This window comes from Heterocephalus glaber, unplaced genomic scaffold, assembly GCF_053883595.1.
Source record: "Heterocephalus glaber isolate CG9 unplaced genomic scaffold, H.glaber_assembly_v1.0 deba00001442, whole genome shotgun sequence".
NCBI lineage: Eukaryota > Metazoa > Chordata > Mammalia > Rodentia > Bathyergidae > Heterocephalus > Heterocephalus glaber.
Window position 1 is genome coordinate 15483102 of NW_028258296.1, and position 16688 is coordinate 15499789.

General features: G+C 34.3%; 1 long non-coding RNA gene across 1 annotated transcript in view; it reads right to left on the minus strand.

The window, feature by feature from the left end:
* Positions 1-16688, minus strand: part of LOC147827615 (uncharacterized) — a 72531-nt gene that overhangs the window by 39823 nt on the left and 16020 nt on the right. Inside the window, exon 2 of the long non-coding RNA XR_015451949.1 lies at positions 8099-8177. This is a non-coding gene — a long non-coding RNA (uncharacterized LOC147827615). The remainder of the gene's footprint in view (positions 1-8098; positions 8178-16688) is intronic.

Sequence of the window (16688 nt, forward strand, 5' to 3'; positions counted from 1 at the left end):
GGTAACTTTAAAAATATAACAGAAATGACATATCTGAGCACTATAATCCCAAAGAAAAATTAGTTGTATTTCTGTTTGCAAATATTAGAGAGAAATAAAACAGCATTTCGGATTATGTTTAAGAATTTTGCAGACCACTTTAACCCATGCCTCTTAAAGTTCTCCAAATATTGTCTAATTAATCAGTTGATATTGAGGCTATAGATTTCTTTCTGGCAAAAGATTATAAAAGTCCTGCAATTACCGACATTTGAAGTTTATTTGGTCAGTCTTCATCAATTAAAGTATCATTTATTCAGAAGGTACCCTGTGTATGAGTGTCTTTCTGAGATATGAAAGACATTTTCTAAAGTTATAAGTGTTTATTGTATGGCACCTGCTTTTGAGGATCATCCAAATTTTTTTTTGTTTTTTTGGTACTGGGTATTGAACTCGGGACCTTGAACTTGCAAGGCAGGTGGCAGAACCACTGAGCTAAATCCTCAGGCCTTGATCATCCACATTTTGATAATAATAAAGGCTTGCATAAAATTGACAAATGTAAGAAAACCATATTATGAGGTAATAAAGTTTCATTCTTACCAGTAAATGTCTTAAGAAAGAGATATGATTCTTGAACACTTACTATTCAGAAACTAGGAACTGAGTTTTTAGTATCCCATTAGTTTTCTCTTTTGAAAATTATTTTCAAGTTAGCACTAATATTACATTTTAAAATATATGAGTGTGATGTATACAAATGCACATATATTATAGTTAATATATTATTCCAACTTTGTGAAATTCTGGGAATAAAATGTTTCAGTAAGTATTTCGAATAGTCCATAAATATGTTATAGAGAATAACAATATTAAATGGAAAGTACTGTTTATAAAGACAAATGTAAACATATCATAGGTTTTTCTGGATTGAGTTACTGATAATAACTTAAGCCTATCAACCAAATTAATGATAGTTATTTTGTTTAATTAGGTTTACCTATTATATAAGATTGGCTTTGATTGAGATGTAAAATGAATTTAATGAAAATATGTGTTAGTAAAAATTGTTGATCACTACTATATAGGTTGCTTCTGAAAAGGTCTTCATTTATTTTTTTTCTTTAATTTTATATGCAAAAAGTTGGGTTTGTAGTAAGGACTAGACATAAAGTATAATTGGATATCACGACAGTCAGTCATTTCAGATCTATAAGAAGAAACAAGACTCTTGAATGGGGAGAAGCAATGTCTCCTTGTGCCCCTACAGGTAAATCATCAATGATTTATCTTTCTCTACCCCTGCTAAGACAGAAGGAGTCTCCAGGTCTCCTCTGAACTCTGACATTTCAGAGAAGTGGAAGATACATCGCAGAAAAGATCAAAGTAATGAATGTGCATAAATTCTTATCATACCCTAATGGAAATTCATTTGTGGATTTTGCTGTAGCTAGTTTCACTATCTCACTTTATTTCTGATAATTAATCTCACAATTATTTTATGTTTCCAGGTTTCTTTTAGTGATTAGCACATTTTATGGCTGTGTTGTTTTCATAAGTACATTTCATTAGGTGGTGTTCATCACTGAACTTTGTTGGATAACCACCACTACCCCCTTAACTGTTGTACTTCATATTTTTCTTAATAATTCTCCTCACCTGATGCTGCCTAGAAGGCCCAGAACTGCTTGCCATTTATAGGAATCTTAACTCTTTCGAGTCACTAGAGGAAAGCAATTTATTAAATGGATTCTGGGTACTTGAAACAAGCTAATGCTGTTTCAAAGAAGAGATTTGTTTCTATCTCACTCAAAGGATCAGGTCAAATAGCCTTTCTTCCTTCCATTTCCTACAATTGCTAAAGATATAATTTGGATTCCATTTTAAACTAAATCCTTGGCTGGGGTGGGATATGAGATGTCCTAACCCAGTTCTCACTCCGTTTATTGCTTGTGTTTTATAAAACACAGGGTTATAGCATCCTGCTCCTAGGGTTAAGCTCTCAAGATGGGGGAAAGCTTTTTCTATCAGAGACCTGAGATTTTAAACTCTTACTCTACTCAGACACACCTCATGCTCAATATGAAAGCATTTAGAAGGGGATGCAGAAGTTATTTTCACACTTAAGAACTCCTCTGTCAGCCAAAGAGGCTAGGGGAAGGTCACTTTTTGCTTCACTCTTCTTTGAATTTCACATAGCTTAAATGGTAAGAAATATATCTCTTTTCTTTCATGTTTTTTACTTTAATAGATTCCTGGAATTTTCTTGTGAACAGCGAAGTAGCAATATCTCTACCAAGCAAAGATCATATGCCTGTGTAATTAAACTGCTATGTAATTATAAGTTCCGTAGGAGATTGACAGGAATTTTCCTTTATATGTAAATGTCTGAATCATTATATTGTTTTTCATTTACTTTCTTTTCTAGGTCCTTTTGCATAATGAATACGTTTTATTGGTTCGCTCATTAATTAAATTATTCAGCCTCAATTATTTTCTATGAGGTTGTGGGTACTACCACAATGAAACATTTTTATTTCTTAACTGAGTAGCTTATGATAGAGCAGATGAGTTATTCCAGTTCATCTTCACAGGAATGAAAAAATTCAGGGCCTGGAGTGTGACAGGGAAGTGAAGCACAGGTTGGTTGACTGTCATCAGGACCGGCTAAAGGACTGCCAACAGTTTCACAAGTGGGTGCTTATGCCAAAATCGTGTAGGGATCTCTGACCCAGAGAGGTCAGAAAGCAGAGTGTCATGTGTCGTAGTTGTTAGCTCTACAGTAATGAATTTTGACAACTGAGCTTTCTCCTCCTTTTGCACCAGACTTACACTAAAAGCCAAAAATTCAGAGGACAATGGCAGGAAAAATGACACGGGACATATTACAGGGAGAGCATTAGGAATAATCAACTATGTCCAACTTCATGTTGCCCACAACACAGGCCATCTGCTGGCATCAGTGGCTTTCCCCTGTAATACATCTGCCCTCACCTGAGCCAGGTGTTCCTAATTACTGATTTACTCATCAGTAGACACTATACAAAATCTGTGAGCTTCTGGCCAAATAGAAAATTAAGCATAAATAATCTTTTCTGAGTTTAAAGATACTTTCTTGTTAAAGAAGTTGAATGTCTGTTGTCCTTTTTTAATAGCTTTCCTGGGGTTCTTATGACATTTTATAGGACATTCTGTCCTATAGGACAGATCAGTGAGGTGGAAAATGGGATTGTAGTAAACAGTGGAGCTGAGTTTGAGGTCTCAGTATAGGTAGTAGTGACAATAACTATTATAACAGCATACCTGACACAGTTCTTAACCTTTGTTAAGCTATTTGTTTGTTCCATCTCTATTAATTCTCCAGTTCCTCACCATCTCCATTATATGTCCTTTTACACAGATCAGAATAAACAAAACACAGAGAGCTTAAATGGGGAAAAAATATTTCCTGAACATAGGCATGGATACAGTCAGTCAATATGGATATTATTGAGCACCTTGATGTAGTTCTCCTCTTTGTGGAAACTTTGGTCTATTAGAGAGAGAGAGAGAGAGAGAGAGAGAGAGAGAGAGAGAGAGAGAGAGAGAGAGAATGAACATTAAGTTCTGGCAGCAGGTACAGGGCTTAAAGTAGAGCAAGTACCTTTGCCCTAGGCAGATTGAATACTGAATCTGTTGGAGTAGGAAAAAGCAAAACAGAGTTGTGGAAGTCAAATGGGAAAGGAGATTTTCAAGCAAGAAATAGATGAGTACAGATTCTCTTACAAGGATGTTTGATCTCAGACGCATTTTATAACACCTACTGCTTGTGGCTGGCTCCAGGGTAATTGTGGCCAGAAGGGACCCTGCAGGCTTTAGGTAAGTCCTTCCTGGAAGACAGGCCAGAGCCAAAAATGCTGGAAATAATTCATATTTCTAAGAGGTCTTTTCTCTTTTCTTTTCCTTTCTTTTCTCTCTCTTCTTTCTTTCTTTCTTTCTTTCTTTCTTTCTTTCTTTCTTTCTTTCTTTCTTTCTTTCTTTCTCTTTCTTTCTTTCTTTCTCTCTCTCTCTCTCTCTCTCTCTCTCTCTCTCTCTCTCTCTCTCTCTCTCTCTCTCTCTTTCTTTCTTTCTCTTTCTTTCTTCAGTTGAAACTTTCTACCTTGTTCCATATACTCTGAAATTCATGTCTTCCTGTGTCTTGTCTATCTTTTGCTTTTGGCTTTTTTTTTTTTTTTTCATCCTAGCTCTCTTTTCTTGTGTCAAGAACTGAGTAGTAAATCAGAGTTTTCCTAGTTATTTTGCTAAGTGGTAATTGCTTCCATCAAGAATCTTATTAAAAAGTCTTGCCTTGATTACTAGCCCTTGGGGTTCCTTTTCACCAGTACTTATCTACTTTTTTAGAACCATGTGACTGAGCAGTATTTGTCATTTTCTCTAGTTTTAGAGCTGACAATTATGTTCTAGTAGAGAATGATTTCTAGGATTACTTCTGTGACTTACATTCTGTGACTAATCTGTTCACATTGTTCAAATAATTCAGTGCTTTTCAGCACCTGGCATATAGAAATGAAAAGACTGGTTCTTCTTTCACCTGGGAAAAAGGAAGGATTAAAAAAAATAGCCCTGGCCTTGCATCCATCTTTGATACTAGGATCAAGACCCTCACGTCGTGGCACTGTTCCTTCCTAGGCAGTCTGGGCCGGGAGTCATTGGCCCCTGAATGTGCTCAGCGATGCATTTCCTACCCCCAGGGAGATGCAGGTCTGAATCATCACAGGACAAGATTCTAATAAAACATGGGGAAGTAAAACCACAGAAATAGAGCACAGAGCTTTTCCAGTTTTCTCTTTTCTTCTCCCATCTTCTATCCATCAAAGAAAACCAATACAAGACTGTTAGGTCTTTGTAGCTTCCAAATCCCAACTGGAGTGGAGACACAATTATTTCTCCACTGTTTACTTTCACCCAAGTTTCCAGGAAAGAAAGGGGATTTCATTATTGATTATAAATATGACTTTATCTAACTTAGGAGGATATGTATAATAAATATAACTTATTTTACTGGCAGCATGTAATTAACATTTCATTCATGACATATTTTAGGCAAATCCCACTTAAACATAGATCTTTGATCAAATTAATGATACTTTTTCCATTATTTTGAAAGGTAAAAATTCCTGCTATTTAGATATCAGTGGCCCTTTATTCACTCTTTAGATTTTTGAAAATGGAAATCATAGCCAAACCTATTTCAAATGATTTGGGGGAAGATTAAATAAGCTTATTTATGTAAAACACTTAGAAAATTCTGGTACACAATAGATTTTAGATGATTTTTTCCCTCATACTAACTTTTATTTTGCACATACAAATGATTTTTTTCAAAATTTAAAAAATATCCTAAATACTTTCTGACATTTTTCTTAAATATTTTTCTATAACATTTTTCTTGCAGTAAAGTTTTGGAGTCAAAAGAATCTAGATTAATGTTTCACATCTGTTTTTTACCAGAAGACTCGCTAGGTAAAGTATTATCCTCTCTAAATTTCAGGTATTTTGTATTTAAAAGAAATATGTTTATTTCTCATTGAAAAGGTTGTTATAAAGAGAATATGTAGCACTGAGGATATATAGCAAAGTTTCAATATATGTCAGCCATTATTGTCACTCACAGAATTCTTTGATGTGATACAGGCAAGATAATTCAAAATGTCTGCAAAATTCCTCTCTGTTAGATAAAACTGAACTAGTTCCTGAATAACTCAAGTATCCAACTCCAGAAAGGTCTAGTTAAATGTGCAAGTCTTTGGAACTTCAGTGGAGCAGGCTCAAGACCAAAGTTAGGCTTGCAACAGTTTCTTCATTCATATGCTCATTGTGTCCAAGAAATCTCCTGATCTCATTGCAATCTCATGGATGCCTTATTAGTACTCTGTTTGTTGCAATCATCATAGATTATGAATATAAATATTGAATGACAACTAGAGAGGCCACCTTGCTCCAGTAAATGAAGTGAGGTTTCCCTCTGTGTCAATTTCCCTATTTGTCCCTGCATATTTCTTCCTACCATGACTCCCCTCCCACTCACTGTCATGCATACATTCACACACACTATGTATGCAATGCTTGTTCAATGTTATTTCACAGAAATATGGGTCTCTTTTGAATTCTTCCCTACAAAATTCACTTAGTTAAAACATAAAAGGGAAATGTATTCAATAACACTGAGATAGGAGTAATCTACTGAGAATGACCTATACTGGAATAGAGGAGCAAATAGCTCTTTTCTGATTAGATGTGTAAATGTGAACGTGTGAAAATTATGTAAATCTTTGGGACGTGTAATAGGAGATGGTAATATTTCATAAATAAGAATAGTAGTGTCATTTTGTTTTCCATCATAGTTAGAATAAGACTTATTCCAATAAACATATGGTGCAGAGATAGACTGTAGTGTAATTCTAAAAGTTTTTGCTTCTTTGGCTAAGTGGTTGACCTGGGAGGCATTGTAAGTTCATTGTTGACATGCATGTGTCATACTCACTTAAAACCACTGCTTTGAATATTCTGAAAAAAGAATTTAAAATATTTCAGGAAATTTTTTCCTCTCTGCTTTAAGAAGACTCAGTGCTCCCCACAAGTGTTTTTGTAAACTTTGGACTCAATTTTTGTAGTTTAGGGGTTCCAAATGGAAATCTCTGCACCTAGCAAAAGGTGACAGGTAGAATGGGAAGAAAGCATGGAGGTGGTTATTGAACTTCAGATCCTCAAAACCATGGACAGAGCTGGTGTTATTGACACTGGCTTCCTCAGAGCAATCATATCGTGAAGATGAATCTACTAAGTCATGGACTGAGAAATGCTGAACACAGTAAAGAGGAAAGAACAGAGATGAGGATTTTGCCATGCGATATTAACAAACATGTCATGTGTCCTGAAGCTATTCACTTCAAAAGCAAAAGTGAATCAAATATTTGAGAATTTAAGACAATGTAGACAGAGAGGATAGTGCTATGTTCTCTTCTTTCAATTATAACTTTTTTAAACCACAAATAATTTGAAAATGTCATTAAAATTCACAGAAACATGGACCCTTGTATTATAGTTTGTGATTCTGTTAACACTTGTAGGAGTGCCTCTACACCATATACTGGATTCCAAAGACACTAAATATTTTTGAATAAGAGGTATGTACTGGAATAAATTTTAATACCCTTGGTTATCATAACATTTCCATGTTATGATGTTTAATTAAATGATTATTTAATGAAATGGTTATTTAATTCAATGATTGAAAGCATGCTTGTCATACATGAAGCCTTGAGTTCAATCACCAGTACCTTCTCAGCACAAAATAACAACAAATACTATCTAGAAAATATAAAGAACTTAAAATAATCAGACCTTCCAAATTTAAAGACCCAATCCAAAAATGGGCATTAAAATATTTTTGTACTATCTTACTGGTTATTACCTATTCTATTAGCTTACTTAGATGATTTTATTTCCTTATTTTTAAATTTTTATTAGTACATTTGCAGTATATAATGATTAAATTCATTGTAAGGAATTTGTACATGTACATACACATCTCAGTTGTTTCCCATTCTCTCCACCCTTTTTTATTTTGCCAGTATCAGATTTATTTATTTATAAGTCTGTATAAAGTTATTCAGGCCAGATGTGGTGGAGCAACCCTATAATCCCAGCACTTGGGAGGCTGAGGCAAGAGGATGGCCACAAGTTCAAGGCCTACCTGGGCTACATAGTGAATTCAAGGCCTGCCTGAACTACATAGTGAGACCCTGTCTCAATAAGTAAATAAATAAATAAAGTCAATCATATATCCAGATTAGCAACAAGGCTAATAGGCCAAATCACATCTGAAAAACATAAGGCAACTATACTAAATCAAGGTACACTTTTAGGTACATTGTCCATGTTGGATAACAATAACTTTTTTCTCTCTCTTTTCTTATTATCTGTCTTTTATTTATACATTGAGTTTTTCATATGAGAGAAAACATGAGATAATTAAGCTTGTGTACTTGATTTACTACACTTAACCTTATGGTCTCTGGGGGAATCAATTACTTAAATATTTTAATTTTTAGAGATGTGCAAAAGTCAGTTCCAATACCTGCTTCCGTTTGGACCAGTGTTCCTTCAGGGCCCCTGTCTTGAGGCTGGATCACCAGCCTGTTTGCTGTTAGAAGGTCCTGGAAAATTAAAGAGATGGGCTTTAGTTGGAAGTCTTCCAGCCTGATGGGCCATGCTGTTGAAGGGGAAGTCACAGCCCTGCTTCCTCCTCCTTCTCTTCCTCCTACCCCTCCTCCTCCTTTCTCTGTCTTCCATTCCCAGCTTTCCTGAAGCAGGCTCCTGCACCATCCACTTTCATCATGATGTACTGCCTTACAATAAGCCCAAAAGCAATGGGCCAGTTGATCATGCACTGAAGTCTCCAAACTGTCAGCCAAAATAAAACTTTCACTTTGTAAGCTGATTTAACTCAAGCATTTGTTAGAGCAGTGTAAATCTGAATAACTCAATAGGAAAGCCAGGCAAAACCCAGAATGTGTGACCAAATTACTGACTGTGTGAAAAATAAATTTTCTTTTGTTTTCTCTGTGTACCTAATAGTAAATGTTCATTATGGAATAACAGTTTGATTGCTAAATTTTTGCTATTCAATCAAAGTGGTTTAAAATAAATTTTGTAATTCTTGCGGTATTGATTTTGGTATGCACGAGACATTCTTTTGTCATAATTGTTAGGATGAAGGCCAGTACTACTGGTATTTAGAGAGTAGAGGATGGGGCTGTGGTCCCATATTCAAAGAATTAACTGACTCAAAGTCAGTAGTACTAAAGCTGAAAAGCCCCAAAGCAGTCAATCACAGCTTAAGCAAAAAGAAGAGGGAAAAATCAAGTTTGATCTAGGAAAAATGGCTAAAATCAGAGTCAAAGTATGAGTCTGAGGACATTGTTGGGTAGAACATCAAGTTTAATCAATGTTTTTATTTCAATTGCTCCGATGTCTATCTTTCTTAATATGTACCTCCATTGGAAATTTAATTTATTGAATTATCTTATTTTTTTTTAGTTTCTTTGTATTATTTACATATATATTTTCTTATTGGTCTCCTTTTTTTCAATCTCTATTTATACAATAGTGGAATATATATGTGTGTGTGTGTATATATATATATATATATGCCAAAGAATACATAAAAATGTAACACAGTTGTACTGTCAGTGTACACTTTTAGATACATTGCCTACACTTTGTTACCTTTTCTCTCTCTCTTTTATTTTGTTCTATCTATCTACCTACCTATCTATTGATCTATAATCTATCGAGTTTTTCATATAAGAGAACCATAGGATACTTAAGCTTGAGTGTTTGAGTTACTTCATTTAACATGGTCTCAAAGTACATATATTTTTCTACAAATGACTCGAGTTTACCCTTTTTTATGGCAAAGTAGTACCCTATTGTATATAATAAATATCACATTTTCTTTATCCATTCATCTGTGGATGGACATTTATGCCATTGCTAAGATTTAGTTGTTATGAATTACACTGCTATAAACATAGGTATACTTGCATCACTGTAGTATGGTGTCTTTCACTCTTCTGGGGAGATACCTAAAAAGAGAATAGCTGGGTCAAATGGAATTTCTAGGTTTTTAGAGGTCTCTATACTGATTTTCACAATGGTTGTATCAGTTTACACTCCCATCAACAGTGGAGAAGGGTTCTTTTTTCCCACAGCTTTGCCAGCATTTGTTATTGTTTGATTTTTTGATGATAGCCATTCTTTCTGGAGTGAGATGGAATCCCAGTGTTTTGTTTTTTGTTTTTTTTCATTAAGTTTACTGGTACATTTTAGGTACACAATACAGCTACATTCATCATTGGGATCTTGTACCTTTACATAATATATCTTGGTTTTTATTTTTAACCCATTCCCCTGCCCTCCCTTCACCCCCTCCACCCTTCCCTATTTACAAAGACTTTGTTTCCATTTTTTCCTTTTCTCATAATTTTTCCTTTCCCTTCTTTCCTTTCCCCTTCCCTGCCTGCTTCCCCTACTCCTTTAGACCTTTTCTTCCTATTTCACAATATCAGTTTTATATTTTGATCCTTATTTACACTTTTAGTTTTTCACACCAGAGAAACTATTTGGTATTTACACATGTGGTTCCTATTTATTTCACTTAAGAGTATGGCCTCAATGTCCATCCACTTAGCTATAAATATCTCTAGTTTCTCTTTTTTTATGGCTGAGTAGTACTCCATTTTATAAAAAATAAAACCCACATCTTCTTTATCCCGTCTCCAGTTGATGGGCAATTGGGCTGTTTCCAAGTTTTAGCTATTACAAACTGTGCTGCTATAAACATGGGTGAGGATATATCACTGCGGTATGATTCAGTGTTCTTTTAATTTGCATTTCTTGAATGGCCAGTGATGTTGAACATTTTTTCATATATTTATAAGCCATGTATATTTCTTAATCTAGGAAGTATCTATTTATTCCAGCTGCCCATTTTTAAATTAGGTCTTTAAATTTGGGACATCTAAGTTTTTTGAGTTCTTTATACATTCTAGATATAAATCCTTTGTCTGAGGAGTAGCTGGCAAATTTTTTTCCACTCTGTACTTTGTCTCGCACTCTAAGTAGTTTCCTTTTCTGCAAAAAAATTTAACTTGATATGAGTCCATTTGTTTATTGTTGATATTATTTCTTGTGCCACTGGGGTTTTGTTCAGAAAGTCTTTGGCTACACAGATGTCTCCAAGAATTTTACCTATTTTGTCTTCCAGCAGATTGTTTCTGTTGTGATGTTGAGATCTTTGACCCATTTTTATTTTAGTTTAGTTCATTATGAGATATGAGAAATACAGTTCTAAATTCAACCTTCTGCATGTGGGTGGCCAGTTTTTCCAGCACCATTATTAAAGAGGCTCTGTATCCTCCACCAAAGTTATTTGGCTTCTTCACCAAAGATATCGTAGCTGAGTGTCCTTGCAGTTGTATCTGTGTCTTTTATTCTCATCCATTGATACATGAGTCTGTTTTTATTTTTTGCTGTACCATGCTGTTTTTATAACTGTAGCTTAGTAGTATGTCTTGAAGTTTGAGATTGTGATGCCACCTGTCTTGCTCTTGTTGCCCAGAATTGCTTTTGCTGTTCTAGGTCCATTTTCTGATATCCTTTTCAATCTTCTTTTTCAAAGTACTATAGTTTTCATTGTTGAGGTCTTTAACTTCCTTGGTTAGGTTAATTCCCAAGTACTTCAATTTTCTTGATGCTATTGTGAAGGGTATTTTTTCCCTAATTTCCATCTTGTTGAGTATGTTATTGCTATATAGGAACACTATTGATTTTTGAGTGTTGACTTTGTATCCTGCTATGCTACCAAAATTTGGATATTAGTTTTATGAAACTTTTGGTGGAGTTTTGGGGGTTTCTGTGTAGAAGATCATGTCATTAGCAAATAATTATAATTTTACTTATTCCTTCCCTATCTCTATCCCTTTTATTTCTTTCTCTTATCTTAATGTTGTAGCTAATGTTGCCAGAATGCTATTAAACAGAAGTGGTGATAGTGGAAGTCCTTATCTTGTTCCTGATTTTAGAGGAAAAGCTTTCAGCTTCTCTTCATTTAGTATAATTGTTGCTCATTGGTTTGTCATAGATGGCTTTTATTTGAACTACTGCTTCATTTTTGCAGAAAAAATGATTTCAGGCATAGTGTGAATTTTCATCGGATTAAGGACATGCACACTGGCACCACATAGACCTCAAATAAACGTCTTTGCCACTCATCAGCTGTTTGACTTGGGGAAAACAATTTAACTTACCTCAATCAAGTTTTTAAATTGGTAAAATGAGACTAATAATGTTTATCTCATAAGATCACCTGCATTGAGGATATAAATTGTATTATATATTGCTTAGACATAAGCACCTAAATAGATGGTTTTAAATTTTTTATTGAATGCATATATGTAAAAATATCCCACCCATCACTACCATCCCATTTGTGTGTTTACTCATTCTTGAATCATAAATATGATGTAAAATTGCCAGGGAGATTACAGATGAAACATCTTTATTCGACTTCCTTAATTACTTAGATTTGATTGTGTTTCCCTCTAGTCTCCATGGAAGCACCAGAGTAGCTTTCTAAGTGCTTGAATGACATACATTCCTTCCTCCAAACATCACTGTAATAGTATTTTCTTTTTCACCCACATATCTAATATGAATTTGTAAAATTCTCTAATGCATTTAGAAATATTTTAGCTGATAGCTACATGCACCAAGATTGAGAATCCATTACAAAGTGGTAAATTGATGATATTTCCTTTGGAATATTACACAAAATATATTTTCAAGTACACCTTTTCTAAAAAAAGAAAAGAAAGGAAAAAGAAAAAGATTCTTCCTGCAAGAATTTGTTTCATGGGCCGGGGATTTAGAGCTCAGTGCTTCCACTGCCTACCTTGCAAGCACAAGGACCCGAGTTCGATCCCCAGTAGCAAAAAAAACAACAAAAAAGAATTTGTTTCAGAGTTAATAGTTCAAATTTTATCTTCTTATCTTTTTTTCAGGTGAACCTAGTGATATTTCTTGAAGATAACAGTAGACATACATAAAGAAAAAAGAAAAAATTCATTAGTGAGAAAAGTTACTACAGTTTGATTAACCCTAATTCAAAATTTTTAATGTTCCAAAATTTGAAACTTTTGACACCAACATGGCATCACAGTGGAAAGTTGCATATTTGACCCAATGTAACTAGTTGCAGTGAAAAATACAGATCCAGATTGGTATATAAGATTATGTGATATATAATTAAACTTTGTATTTAGACTTGAATTTCTCTTTATGTATGTACAAATATTCCAAATATCAGGAAATCTGAAGTATTTCTGATCTTCATATAAGGGATACCTAATCTGTATATACATACATATATATATATATATATATATATATATATACATGTGTGTACCTATATATATTATATTTAAGTGACTCAGAGAACTTAGAAAGTAAATAAGTTTGCAGAGTATTTTTTTGTATTTATACAACATAAATTAGGAAATTAAACAGTAAAATTGAAATAATTTCACCATTAAGCCATATTAGGCAGGTATTTTAAGTGAAAATTCTTTTTTTAAATTTATTTTTTATTAATTATATTGGTACATTTAAGGTGTACAATATAATGACATTCATCATTGGAAATTTGCACCTTTACATAATCTATATTGATTATATTTTCCCCATTCCCCTGCCCTCCCTTCAGTCCTCCAACCCTCCCTATCTATAAAGATTTTGTTTCCATTTTTTCTTTGTCTCATATTAATTCCATTCCCTTCTTTCTTTTCCCCTACCCTTCCCATTTCCCCTTCCCCGTTGCCCCTTTTCTTCCTATTTCACATTATCTATTATATCTTTTAGTCCTTATTTACATTTTCAGGTTCTCACACTAGAGAAACTATTTAGTATTTACACATGTGTGTGCTATTTCACTTAAGAATATCACCTCAATGTGCATCCATTTAGCTATAAATGTCTCTAGTTTCTCATTCTTTCTGGCTGAGTAATACTTCATTTTATATTTAAAATACCCCACATTTTCTTTATCCAGTCTCCAGTTGATGGGCAATTTGATAAAAACCCTACAAAAGGGCCAGAGATTTAGCTTAGTGATTTTGCTGCCTGCTGCTCAAGCAGAAGGACCCAAGTTTGATCCCAGGTACCAAAAAAAATAAAAACCTGGGCCGGGGATTTAGCTCAGTGGTTTTGCCACCTGCTTTGCAAGTGCAAGGACCCGAGTTCGATCCCCTGGTACCAAAAAGAAAAAAAAAAAAAACCCACAAAACACTGGAATAGATGGACTCTACCTCAATCTGATAAAAGCTATCTATGAAAAACCAACAGCCAATATCATATTAAATGGTCAAAAACTGAAATCTGTCACACTAAAATCAGGAACAAACAAGGATGTTCATTATCACCACTCCTGTTAAACATAGCTTTGGAAACATTAGCCACAGCAATTAGACAAGAGAAAGAAATAAAAGGAATAAAGATAGAAAACAAAGAAGTCAAATTGGCATTATTTGCAGATGACATAATACTCTATATAGAAGACCCCAAGAACTCCACCAAAAGTCTTCTAGACTTAGTAACCAAATTCAGTAAAGTAGCTGGACATAAGGCCAACACACAAAAATCAATATCTTTTCTGTACGGAAAAAAACAGACTCACTGAAAGTCTCAATTCCTTTCACAATAGCATCCAAAAGATGGAAATACCTAGGAATCAACCTAACAAAAGAAAACAAAGACCTCTACTCTGAAAACTGTAGCATTCTGAAAAAAGAGTTTGAAAATTCTCTTGATTAAAAAATTTTAGACCACTGATTCAATTTATCCACATAAAAAAGTCCAAAGAATAATTAGTCAATAATTAAAGTTGCATTTGAGTAAAAGTTCATTATATTACTCCCTACCACTCTAATTATATTTTATTAAAGGAGTTTTATTAAAGGAATATTTTTTGACTGTAGTATTTTAAATAATTACTAAACCTTCAATCTATGGCTTAACTGTTAGTATGAGGAAAACTTTCATGATACTTATGAATTAGAATGCGGTTTTGCATTTTAACCAACTGTTGTTGCATAGATATCAATCAATGAGGCAATAGTACTGACTAATGGGTGCTGGGGAAAATACTAATATAACCAGACTAGTGAACACATTTACTAGTATCCCTATGTGTCAAATCCATTTACAAGGCTGCATATCAGTCCATACTTAATACACATGGATATTAGTATATTCATATTTTGCCTACACTATCATTTTCAAAATTTTGAAAGAATATTACAAAGTTCCTTAGTTTTTGCTGGTACATGTCTCCTAGAGCCAGAAGAAAAAAATTAGTTAAATGTCAAAGCAGTGAAGTTTATTGTATGGAAGGAATGTAATTCAGAGCTTAACCAGAAGATTCTTTCTTATTATCGTTATTCTATTTTAATTAGAAGTTACACAAATGTCAGACATTAAATCTAAGACAAATGTCAAATGGAACCCCTTATCTGTACAGTAACATCCCAAGCATCCACATATATTTTAGCTGATCATTAGCGATTAGTAGCATTTCTCTGTCCATCTAATTGCTCTTCTGGTCATTCCCCAGTGATTTTTGATTCCCTGAATGCATGGGTTTGGAGTTCAAGTTCTATTGGCTTTTCATCTTGCAGCCATTTCATTAGGATTGTAGCATGGCTGAGCCCATTAAAATCATTGCTGCACATTTTGCCTCTGTTTATCCATGTGAAGTAAAGTGGTGCACAGGGCAGCCATTCATAATTCAGGCCTAAGAAACTCTTTTGCCTGAAATATTTGAATAGTTGAGACTAAGTGTTTTCTCTGCTTGAATTACAAGAATTACTTCAGTTCTCCACTTCAGTTTAAGTGAAGCAGTCTGAGCCTATTTGAACAAGTTGAATCATCTATCTTAGCAAGAAGCATTTCCTACATCTGTTGTAAAAAGAAGAAGCAAGGATGTCCTTTTTAGTTCTTATGTGTGTCTGTACTGTGTCACTTTTGTGTATCAATCAGATAAGGCAAGGGCATTTTACAAAGATTTAGTATATCAGTCTTGTAGGATGGGTCTGGGGATCATCTACAGAGGTGGGACTTTAACCTAAAGCCTCCCAATCCCAGGGCCATATACCTGTGAGTATCCTGCTCTGCCATTAGGACTAAGGCCAAAGGAGTGAAAAAGGCGAGATTTCAGATCATGGGTGGCTCACTAGCATTGGTCCTTTACCACGGAATCAACAGAACCCACTTTCTCGGTCCACTGCTATCTGAACACACTATAGAAAAGTGCTTTCTGCACTATCACAAGCAACTGAATCAGCTTCACAGTGTCATATTCAGGTACTAGTGATTAGTGCCAAGTGTCACGGCAGCAAAGTGAAGGGCCAAGCAGAGACAAATGTCTAGAATAAGATGCAAACTCTTCCAATAAATAATACCTGTAATTACGTTTTCAGGCAAAATTAATGATATTAAAATGTCTTTAAGACAAAATGGATTACCTTCATTTGTATTTTATACATACTGCCTAAACCATAGCCATAGTCATTTATCCCCACTTCACAATGGTTTCCTCTTGCCAACAGTTCTCAAATAATGTTAAAAGTTGAGACAGTTTTGGCACCTAAGAGGTATAACAGCATCATGCAACCTTAAGTGGAAATATACTAAATTCAGGTTTGTTTCTCTATCTCAAAACTTATAAAAACCTAGAAATTGTTTGAGTTTGAGAAGTGAATAATTTATGGATATTGAATATTAGGTGATTAGATCTGTAAGTGTATATATGTGTGCTTATGCATGTAGATGTGTGTGCTATTTTACTTGTATAGATTTTTCCTACCAATAATAGCAAACTTTAATAAAACCCTATTACTTACCAGGCACTGAATGTAAACACTGTAGTTATAGCAACCATTTAATTCAATGCAACTCTCTATGGTATTAATATCTACATATGACAGCTAAGCAATTTGAAGTTAAGAAAAGATAAGTAATGTACTTAAAGGTCCTCAGACTAGGAAAAGGCAGAACGGGGGTTGGAACTCAGATAATTGATCACAGCCTATATTGATTAAGTGTTTTATGTG